Genomic DNA, 12,224 nt, shown 5'->3' on the forward strand with positions numbered 1-12,224 from the left:
GTATGTAAAAAATAATGTGTAAAAAAATAATGTAATTGTATGTAAAAATAATGTGATTTCATGTAACAATTGTAAGTCGCCCTGGATAAGGGCGTCTGCTAATAATAAACGTTTTCCAAAATATTGTGTTACCATTTACGTATACTTAAAAATATACCACAAGTGTTACTGCAATTAGGAATTCATATATTGGCAGTGTTTACTGTCTGTTATTCTGGGGTCCAATAGCCTTATACTGGCTGCCTATAAGTGTTTTTGCATTAATTGTCTAATGCTGACACCACTTGTCTCCATAAAGGGTTCCATTACTTGTAGAACATTCACAAACCTACTGACTACTGTATAACTACTCTGTGGTCATATTTCCTTTAAGTACACCATTCACCCATAATTTTGTGTATGGTCTTGACATAATAATAATAATAATAATAAAAAGAATTACACATAACATGCAATAATTCAGATTTTACTTTACAGCTGGGACCCCCCTACAGCCTGCAGTAATCCAGTCAGCCAACAAATGCCCTTGAACAAAGACAAATATTCCACTTCCCCATGAACTGTTTGGCAGCATTTTATTCATAAGGAATGCACATATGCTCTCCTATTAGGGTGAAGTCATGACACACTTTAAATATCTTGCACTTGTGCAATAGCTAGCACTGGGTGTGAAAGTCTGTAATAAGATCTCTGTATCACATGATATCGTGACCCGGGAGTGTGAGTGAGGTTACACAGCGTTTCCAAGAACCCTAACATTGCACTGCTGACTTGGGATTGCTTTACAAGACAGCTGTTATTTTTTTTTTAATTAATACATTTGCATGGACATGTGCTGCCACAAGTCCACCTACTGTCAATGTCATCTGCTTTTTTAGAGTACTGCCTCTTGATCGGTTGAATTGTTCATGTAAGGAAGAACATTTATCAGTTAGGATAATGTAACATGTTATGGATAACCTACTGTTAGTTTTTGTTTTTTTTAATCTTTGGCAAGGAAATGTATACTATTACTAAATGTTATTTAAGTGAGTTGTTGCTGCAACAGTGTGGGAATATTTTTCAAAAATAAAAATAAAAGCCTTTTCCATTTGTGGCATATAAGAAAGCAAAAAAGCCGGAGCAAAATCTCCTCAGTGTAAGCAGGCAAATCTAAACACATATATAGTTAACAGATAAACGTTTGCACATCTTTAGCACAGCATATTGACATACCATTCATGCTATGAGGTAATCTAAAAGAATGATTGAATAACATTCTTTGTAAACCAAGACCATGATTATGTTAGTACAAGTGGCATGATTCTCTAATGAAAATTTGAAATCTTATAAAGTCCTTGTAAATATTTTTTTCAAATCAATGCACGGAATTACAAAAACAAAAAATACATTAGGACAACTCCTCCAGTTACAATCTATTAATGCTCCCTAGAACATCACGTTTTTGAAAGAATACATGTGCAGCTATCATAGCACAATCCTCTATTTTGATTGTAAATGTAGGCAGTGAGATGAAAAGGTTGTTTGAAGCAGTGAAAATAAGAAGCACAAAATTAATCCTAACCAATTAATTGGTTCAGTTCCTGTTTGTAGATTAAGAATTTTGAAGTGAAAGCAACATTAATTATTTACAAAATGTGTAAGAAAATGTGGTTTGGTAATATAAATATTCCATAAGATGACTCATATTCTTTAGGACATTATTTGAATAGTTCTTTTTTTAATTTAACCAAATGCACATTTCATATAAAGCTGTTAAAGTTAGTAAGCTGGATTTAGCAGGGTGTCTAATTTTCATATTTAAACTACGTCAATTGTAGTTTATGAAGTTAATAGCCTTAGGCATTCTGAGTATTTAGAAATTATTTTGATGGCTAAACTACCATGCATGTCAGAAGAAATCGGCTTCAAAGAAAGTGTTTTAACTCCAATTTTTGTAATGATATTTATGTCATATGATTTTTAAACAATACAGTTGGCAAATGTATCTTGTACTCTTTTCCATGCTGTACTTCCTTTGAAGGAATGCATACAAGTGAGTTGCTTATGGGAGTTGGAGTCCTACATGTAGGAAAAATTATATTTTAAAATATATATTTCTCCAGAAAAAAAAACAAACTAAAAAACAACGAAACTGAAATGTTTGCCATTTATTTACTTTAAAATAATTCACACGTGTCACGGGTGACAAAAGTGTATGTGATTTATTGAATTATATTGTTGTGATTTTTAGAATGTTTTATTTATTTTTCCTTTTTTTCACATTGTGGTGTTGGAATGATTTAATTTAAGCACGTTATTGATGTATTGATTTATTTTGTTTTTTTACGTTTTCGTACACACGCTGTGTTACCTGTTCCTATGGCAACGTCATCGGTGTCTACAGCTTGAAATCACTGTTTGGATCGCAGGTGTGGACAATAATTTAATCAGCTGTTCACTATAAAGAGGGAGTAAAAAAGAGGATTGAGAGAGACGCAGTTCGAGAGACGCAGTTCAGAAAATGAGTTCAGAAAATAAAGTGAATAAACGAAGTTAGAACAAGGTGGAACGAAAAGAAAAGAAAGAGGAAGAAACAAGATAGGGAGAAAGCAGAATGCGGGGATAGAGAAAAGAACAACACGAATATAAGACTAAAGAAAGCAAGGAGATCGGAGTGTTGCAGGTAGCGGCATGGGACCAGGATGTGAGGAATTTGGGGTGTTGTTGGCAGTAGTACGGGACACTTGGTGTACTGGGAACGAGACTGAAGAGAAATTGGGACGTGAGGAGTTGAGGACGACCAGCTGAGCGGCGTTGGTTGGAGAGAAGTGAAAAGCACGAGCACTTTGAGAGAGAGAGAGCTGCCCGAGAAGCTGGATTGGGAGTTGTGGGTCGTCATCCATTAGCTAAGTGTTTTGTTGTGGTGCATTATGCTTGAACTATAGTAGTCACACACCTTCTCATTGAGTTATTGTTACTTTTTATTATAACTTATCAGCGGAGTCTTTTCCCTGTCCCCCTTTGTTGATAATTCGAACCTGTGTCAATGAAAGTAGAAGGTAATTTATAATAGAACAGAATTCCTTATTTTCTTTAAACATAAGGTGGCGTAGTCTGGCTACATTTATTTCGGGGGCGTGACACACGCCTTGGCTTACATTTGTACCAATCACTGCTTTTCTTATGTCTTATGTAGTGGTTAGGGCTCTGGACTCTGGACTCTTGACCGGAGGGTTGTGGGTTCAATCCCCAGTGGGGGGCACTGCTGTTGTACCCTTGAGCAAGGCACTTTACCTAGATTGCTCCAGTAAAAACCCAACTGTATAAATGGGTAATTGTATGTAAAATAATAGTGTATCTGTATAATGTGAAATAATGTATAATGTGATATCTTGTAACAATTGTAAGTCGCCCTGGATAAGGGCGTCTGCTAAGAAATAAATAATAATAATAATAATAATGTGATGCCTGAGGTACTGATGGAAACTGATCAATGCACATGCCTTCTCATTTCCAGCCGGCAGTCGGCTAAATTGCCATCTACTTTGCCAGATGAGCCGTCTAAAATAGTTACTTCAAAAAGCAATTTTTTTGTTTTTACAGTGCTCGTTTGTTCCAGTGAATAGTATTCAAAATGTGTATTTTGTTCCAGTAAAATAGCGGCAATTTCCACTATTCATTACATATGTAAGGTGAGTAAAACATTCCTTCTCTGAGGGCATTTAGTTTCCGGGATTATGTTTCCATGGACACCGTGAATGGACCAGTTTCGAGCTTACAAGCGATGTTGGTGATGAAGGCCGAACTGTACAATCATATACCTGAGTCAGTAACTGTACAGCAGAGTTATGACATTGTACAACATGTTTTTTTTTTTTTTTAAACAAACAACCTGTAAGATCGTCTTTTTTACTCGAAGAGTACGAAATACAGTGAGTATATGTTACAGTATTGTAAAATGTCTTATGCATTGACTTAGAAGGTCGATGTGAAACCTAGCATCTACAATTAATTCAGGAAACGATATTCACATTGCTCAATTAATGAATATGACTGTTGATCAGTTGATTATTATGTGCTTTATTTTGCTGATACAGTCTTTATTAAAACTGAAAATATTACTATATAAGCTACAAGATGGTCAGATCTTCTGCTGCATAATCAGTTGCTGTAAAATGGTGGTCAAGTAATGTTACTGACATTTACATACAAAATGCAGATAAAAAGTACACACAAACATGCATGTACTGATACACATAAACAAACACTGATGTAACACAATTTTTGTTCCTGGGTAGTAAGTGTTATTTCCTAATTGCTTATGCCTCAAAAGTATAGAAAATGGCTATTATTCCCCACAAACTTTGCTTTTGTGACCAGGACAGTGTATTTTGAAATTTACCTATTTCCAATGAGAAAACGGGCGAATTTGTGTCTTTTCGTTTACATAAAGTCAGAAAAAAACAACATATGAATCCAAATTAACATGTATTTATACTAAAGTAATACAAAAATGACTACAAAAGATTTAGAAGTGAGTAGTTTTTCGAGATTTACGATTATACTTAAATCACTTTCACGAATCAGACCCCAAATGTAGTCTCCCATCATGTTCTTGTTATACTGTCCTTGGTAGCGGCGTTCAAAGTCCAGTATATCCTGGTGGAAGCGCTCACCTTGCTCCTCCGAGTACGCTCCCATGTTCTCCTTGAATTTATCAAGATGAGCATCAAGGATATGGACTTTGAGCATCAAGGATATGGACTTGGCCCATTGTGCCGTAGTTCTTCACCAGAGTCTCAACCAGCTCCACATAGTTTTCGGCCTTGTGATTGCCCAGGAAGCCCCGAACCACTGCGACAAAGCTGTTCCAAGCCGCTTTCTCCTTACTAGTGAGCTTCTTGGGGAATTCATTGCACTCCAGGATCTTCTTTATCTGTGGTCCGACGAAGACACCGGCTTTGACCTTTGCCTCAGACAGCTTAGGGAAGAAGTCTTGAAGGTACTTGAAGGCTGCCGACTCCTTATCTAGAGCTCTGACAAATTGTTTCATAAGGCCCAATTTGATGTGCAGTGGTGGCATCAGTACCTTCCGGGGGTCCACCAGTGGCTCCCACTTGACGTTGTTCCTCCCCACAGAGAACTCAGTCCGCTGTGGCCAGTCCCGCCTGTGGTAGTGCACCTTGGTGTCCCTGCTGTCCCAAAGGCAAAGATAGCAGGGAAACTTGGTAAAACCGCCTTGGAGACCCATCAGGAATGCCACCATTTTGAAGTCACCTATGACCTCCCAGCCGTACTCATCATACGTCAAGGTGTCCAGCAAGGTCTTGATGCTGTTGTAATCCTCTTTGAGGTGCACCGAGTGAGCCAGGGGAAGAGACGGGTACTTGTTACCATTATGGAGCAGCACGGCTTTGAGGCTCCTGGATGAGCTGTCAATGAAGAGGCACCACTCATTCTGGTTACAGGCGATTCCGATTGCCTCGAACAGACTGGTCACATTGTGGCAGAAGCAGAGCCCATCTTGACGGGTGAAGAAGCTGGAAAAAGGTTGGTGACGCTTTCTCTGATCTGCGACTTGCACACTTTCATCCAACAAGTTCCACTGCTTGAGCCTAGACGTCAAAAGCTCGGCATTGGACTTGGTGAGACGAAGATCTCTAATCAAGTCGTTGAGGTCTTTTTGGTTCGGGTAGTATGGGTTTCTCTCCTCAGCTCCACCTCTGAAATTGTCATCTGGATCTACAACGTCTTCCTCGCTCTCTGACTTGCTGCTCTCTTCTAAAGACGGCTGCTCTCTCTCTCCGGAGGAGTGGGTATGGGGAGCTCATGGCAGTGTGGCACCGGGGCGATGGATGAAGGAAGGTCCGGATACATGATAGCAGGTGCATTCTTGCCAGTCCGACGTTTGGAAGGTCCACCATGCAGAAGTAGCAGTTGCTTGAGTGGTCTGTAGGTTCCTGCCAAATTCTTGGGATGGCGAACTTCATGGCTCTCTTTTCCCCTCTGTACCATCCTACAAAAATACATTTATTTCACCCATGACTAATGTGTAAGAGATTCTCGCAACATTTTTCATATATGATATATTTTTTCAATAACATTGAAAATTGTAAAACATTTTAAAATTAAAAACTTTTACAATTTTAAAGATTTTAACAAATTTTATAACATAAAATTCCGAGCAACAATTGTCCATCTTACCTTCCAGAGTTTTTTTGCAGTGCTCGCAGGTGAAATGAGGTGCCCAGGGTTTGTCTTGATCCCCGACAGTCATGCCGAAATATGCCTTGTAGGCCTCACACATCTTAGCAGATGCTTCCACGGAGTACTTTTTCGCTCTTGTCTTGATAAATTGGCCGCAGACATAGCAAAATGCGTCTGCCGGATGCTTGCAGCCTCTTGATGCCATCTCAGAAAAATGCAGATATGTATCCACTTAGGCAGCTGGAACTAAACTGAACTGGTGGGCTTAAGGCCCCTGTATTTATACTACTATTTATATTACTGGAAAGTTCTAGAAGTTACTCCAAGTTTACTCAGCACTGAATCTGTCTGGAATGTTCTGGAAAATAGGTAAATTTCAAAATATCACTGTCCTGGTCACAAAAGCAAAGTTTGTGTGGAATAATAGCCATTTTCTATACTTTTGAGGCATAAGCAATTAGGAAATAACACTTACTACCCAGGAACCAAAAAAAAAAAAAAGTTACACGGTGTTATGTGTCTGTTTAAATAGGCATGGTACTTAAGTTTGTTATTTTTAGACTAAATTCCTTTTTTAAGAAGTTCAAGTCAAATGGAAATGTAAGAGCAAATGTTGGGGGACGGTAGTTTCACGCTAAATGTAATACTATAAACGTTTTTTTTTGTTTTTTTTGTTTCTTTTACCCGGGAAAAGGAACTGGCGCTTGGGTGTGTCTATTGCCTGTCTAAAAGTGAAGCGCTGGTGTGTCCAAGCCCTTTAGGGTGCTAAAAGGCATGGTGCAAACATAGATAGACAGTATAAAAAAATGTAGGCATTCATGAATGGGTTAACTCTGCATTTGCGTTCACTTTCAAACTTTTTACTCCTACGCTCTCACCAGCTGTAGTTGGCTCATCGATCTGAGTGCCTCTCGTGGCGACATGTTCTGTTAAAATTGAGCTACAACAGTAATTTACATTGAAAGTCTTAAATATAGTGTATACAATCTACGTTAATAACTTTTACACTTGTCCAGAATACTACATAAACATTAATGTGAATTCTACAGTCAGTAGTCATACTTTAATTTAATACAAATTAAAGCTAGTTATCTGTGTGTTGCAGTGTTTTGTGGCAGACTGCAAGCACCAGCCAAAAAGGGAAGATGCTCCAGATTTCCTCTAGTAGCTCATGCTAATCTAAAGAAGTGGTATGTCGGTTTGTGGTAATCTGTATTTATAATTTGGTAATTTTCCGTTTCAAAATTACTCTTCCATTTGAAGTAGTTTCCATGTTTTTCCGTTTCATATACCTATAACTTGATATTTATATTAACTAAAAAAAACATGAATTGTAAAAGGCAGTTAAAATGACGGCTTTGTTGTTTCTAGGTGGATGGGATTATAATTTACATATTTTCATTATCCTGCCTTTCAAACGCCATCATTTATTTAATACATGTATTTAGTTAAAGTCATAAATGGATAACTGCATAACTTTCAGACATGCAGAGTAATTTAAATTTGAAAACTTCAAACCGTCAAAATGACTGCTGTGTCGGCTAAATAAGCTGCAGGAGTTAAAAAATAACAATGTCTGTTAGAACATGTAACACCTATTTAACAGGAAATATTCTGCTTTTTATTTACTTGAAATATTCTGCTTATTTTTATTTAACTGAACTAAAGAGTACCGACAGAAGTCCAAGATCAATGGCTATTTGTCTAGTGTTTTTACTTTCTAACACAGTGGATGCACAGAAGGAGGGGGAGCTGATATTCGTATTTTTAATTAGCTTTAAGAAGTGTTTGTCAGCAGGTATTAAATAAATCAAAACACAACCATTTATTAATGAGTTGATTTCAAAACAAGAAAAGCTGCCCTTCCTTACCTTTATAATTGAGTACCAATCAATGGCAATTAACTTTTGCATTGATTTGTTTTAAAAGCCAGTTTGAAGCGAATTTTCCTGTTATCCGAGGCCATAAACTGACAAAAGGATTCAGACCTTGATTGCACATGATAAAGGAGTGAGTGGAAAAGTGCACAAATGGATGCTGACAAAGAACGACTGTAATTAGATAAAGCTTTGGTTCACATTTATCTGGCATGAAGTGGCTTGCCCGACAAATAACCAATCAAAATAAAATACATATGCTTAATAATATCTAGCTGTCAGCAAATCCTTTTGTGAAATCTTATTAATGTCAAACTCAAATGTACAGTACTTGTTTTTATGGATTGTAAAGGTTGCAACACTGATCCATACAAATTATAATAAATCATCCAGTGGTTATTTATTAAAATCTCTAAATGCAATACAGATACAATTGGAAAGTTCTGCATTTTAGGTTAGGGCTATTAGGACTTGGGGCCGTTTAGATCAATTGAATACAGTGATCAAAAGCTGCTGCAATTCTGCTTTTCCTTGGAGTCACATTTTATTAGTTACCTTTGTCCTTAAAGTGTTATTTCAAAAGTACTAAATAACAAAAACTATGATACTTATAATAGGGCTACTGATTTTCCACAATTGCGGAATCACGCACGCATTGGGAATGGAATTGGCATTTTGGGAATGGAATTCTGCTTTTCAACTGCGCAAACAGTCTTTTACCACTGTATTCTCCTATAAAAAATAATGGATTGCTTTGAAAACTACACTACCCAGAAACCCAGCGATGACGCTTGTATAAAACGTATGCATGTTTATTTGGACCATTGGATAATGAGAAAACAGATGGTTTTGTGAGCGTTACGCTGATGGACTGTCTGTCTCTGTTGCGGCACTGCCTGTGTGCTGTGTGAGTTGAGTTGTTTAAAAAAGCAACTAGCTGTTTTGTGAGAGGAATCATGGAATCATTTTGGAGTTGTATATACAGAAAAAGTGAAAAGTACCTGAAAAAAATGATTGTCAACCCCCCGATTAAAAAAACGTAACTGAATTTATGTATTCATTTATTTAGTTATTATCGCAAATCCGTTTCTCCATCACCCGCTCAACACAAGGAAACGGCACAGTGGTTGAGGTGAAACCTTTAGTTTTATAACTTATTATTTCTAATTTATCATTAACTCCTTAATAATACTACGTACTCAGAGTGATTTTTAGTTTTTTCCTCGTGTTGCTATAACATGGCTCTCTCTATTATAGCTACTGTAGTAAGAACAGAAAATTGTGAAAATTGTAGATTCAACAACCTACTCCTAACTTTTTTCCAATCTGGCCACCTTAAATTTAAGAAAAACTTTTTGCAACTACAGCGCCTTGCAAAAGTATTCAGACCCCTGACCAATTCTCTCATATTACTGAATTACAAATGGTACATTGAAATTTCGTTGTGTTTGATATTTTCTTTTAAAACACTGAAACTCAAAATCAATTATTGTAAGGTGACATTGGTTTTATGTTGGGAAATATTTTTAGGAAAAATAAAAAACTGAAATATCTTGCTTGCATAAGTATTCAACCCCCACACATTAATATTTGGCAGAGCCACCTTTTGCTGCAATAACAGCTTTAAGTCTTTTGGGGCGAGTATGTACCAGCTTTGCACACAGTGTCGAAGTGATTTTGACCCATTCTTCTTGGCAGATTTGCTCCAGGTTGTTCAGGTTGGTTGGTCGACGCTTGTGGACCGCAATTTTCAAATAGTGCCACAGATTCTCAGTGGGATTGAGATCATGACTGGGCCACTGTAGGACATTCACCTTTTTGTTCTTGAGCCACTCCAATGTTGCTTTGGCCTTGTGCTTGGGATCATTGTCCTGCTGAAAGGTGAATTTCCTCCCAAGCTTCAGTTTTTTAGCGGACTGAAGCAGGTTCTCTTGCAGTATTTCCCTGTATTTTGCTCCATCCATTCTTCCTTCAATTTTATCAAGATGCCCAGTCCCTGCTGATGAGACGCATCCCCACAGCATGATGCTGCCACCACCATACTTCACTGTAGGGATGGTGTGTCTTGAGGCATGGGCAGTGTTAGGTTTGCGCCACACATAGTGCTTTGAGTTTTGGCCAAAAAGCTCTATCTTGGTCTCATCTGACCACAAAACCTTTTCCCACATCGCAGCTGGGTCACTCTCATGCTTTCTGGCAAACTCCAGACGTGCTTTCAAATGGTACTTTTTGAGTAACGGCTTCTTTCTTGCCACCCTCCCATACAGGCCAGTGTTATGCAGAGCTCTTGATATGGTTGACTGGTGCACCATTACTCCACTCCAAGCCACTGAACTCTGTAGCTCCTTCAAAGTGATTGTTGGCCTCTCTGTGGATTCTCTCACAAGCCTCCTTCTTGTTTGAGCGCTGAGTTTTGAGGGACGGCCTTTTCTTGGCAGTGCCTGGGTGGTGTGATGCAGCTTCCACTTCCTGATTATTGATCCAACTGTGCTCACTGGGATATCCAAACACTTGGATATTATTTTGTACCCTTTCCCTAAACTATGCATTTGTATTACTTTATCTCTTAACTTCTGTAGAATGCTCTTTGGTCTTCATTTTCCTTCAGATTCACAGCCTGACCAATGATCTTTCAACAGTGGGGTTTTTATCCAGGAAATGTGACACTAACTTTAATGGTTCACAGGTGGAGGCCAATGGTAAGGTAATTGTGTCCTCGTTAGGGCAATTTCTTTCATCGGTGTAAACTGGGAGCTTCCACAGCACAGGGGTTATGCAAGCAAGATATTTCAGTTTTTTATTTTTCTTAAAAATATTTCCCAACATAACACCAATGTTACCTTACAATACTTGATTTTGAGTTTCAGTGTTTTAAAATAAAATATCAAACAGAACGAAATTTCAATGTACCATTTGTAATTCAGTAATATGAGAGAATTGATCAGGGGTCTGAATACTTTTGCAAGGCACTGTATCTGTCCAGGGTATACGATAAACACATGCAAGCAGTTTTACAGCAAGTACAGCATAAACCAGTCTGTGTTGTTGCAGATGAAACTACAGATGGGAATGATAAGTGTCCTGAACATTGTATTTAATTTGTAATTTTATGAAAATTGTATATTTTTGTAATAATGCCCCTTGTTTTCGACTAGTCTGTGTATTGTAATGCCAGCAATAAGCTGTTTTTTCAAAACACCTTTATTTGTTGACTGACCTACAGTACATTGTTACTAGTGGACTGCTTTAAGAAATTTTTTTTTCCTGAAAACTACAGTATCTCAGGGGCTTTAAAAAAATGAATTCAATAGATTTTTAATGTAAAAATGTTATTTATGTTCAAATTACGTTGTTAATTCTTAATAAATTGGTAAAAACAGAAAAAACGGAATTGGTCATTTTGAATAACTATGATGTTATAAGTTATAACACATCCTAAAATAGAAGGTGAGCAGCACCATTAATAAAATCTAATCCAGGACTAGTGGCACTACTAAAAGAAACTGTTTAACGTGCAAACCTATGAGTTAATAAGTGTTTACAGCTACACCTGTGGTCTGACATATGAAATGCTGTTTTATAGGTCAGTGCACACATTGTTTTCATTGCATTTGTATAGTGTAACTGCAATCTTTTACTGTTCTCCAGCACATTGTTCCCTCACCATGATTTGAATGTTTCTGAAAGCAATTGCAAACTTGCTCCTTCTTTAAAGTAAATTGTGTTAAAGGATATTTTGGCAAATGGCAATTTGTAATGAAGCATCGAAAAAGAAAAACTAGCACTAAGATCTGAAATAAATTGTTATCATTTTTTGTGGCTCTTTTACAGGTATAGCTTGTATTATAGACATTATACAATTTACAGCAGCAGTGTGTTATACAGATTTTATAATGGGAACAGCTGGAATTGTTTAAATAATTTTCAGGACCTTGACCCTGACATGTACCTAGTCATGATAAGTCGGATGAGTTTTTTAAACGAGGCATTGAAAATATGTCTTGCAACCTGTTCTTTATACTGTAGCAAACTGCTGGGTACTGTATTCTAACAACTTTATGGTTTCATTTTTCATTTTTTATTTTTATTTAGAATGTTATCAATATAACTGTATTGCAGTATTACTATTTCACTATATTTTAACATTGAAAATATAAA

The 12,224-nt window shown here is 37.2% G+C and overlaps 1 protein-coding gene across 4 annotated transcripts in view; it reads left to right on the forward strand.

The window, feature by feature from the left end:
* Positions 1 to 12,224, forward strand: part of LOC117403291 (serine/threonine-protein kinase PAK 5-like) — a 130,378-nt gene that overhangs the window by 20,805 nt on the left and 97,349 nt on the right. The window lies entirely within an intron of this gene.

The sequence above is a fragment of the Acipenser ruthenus genome, chromosome 5 (genome assembly GCF_902713425.1).
Source record: "Acipenser ruthenus chromosome 5, fAciRut3.2 maternal haplotype, whole genome shotgun sequence".
Taxonomy (NCBI): Eukaryota; Metazoa; Chordata; class Actinopteri; order Acipenseriformes; family Acipenseridae; genus Acipenser; species Acipenser ruthenus.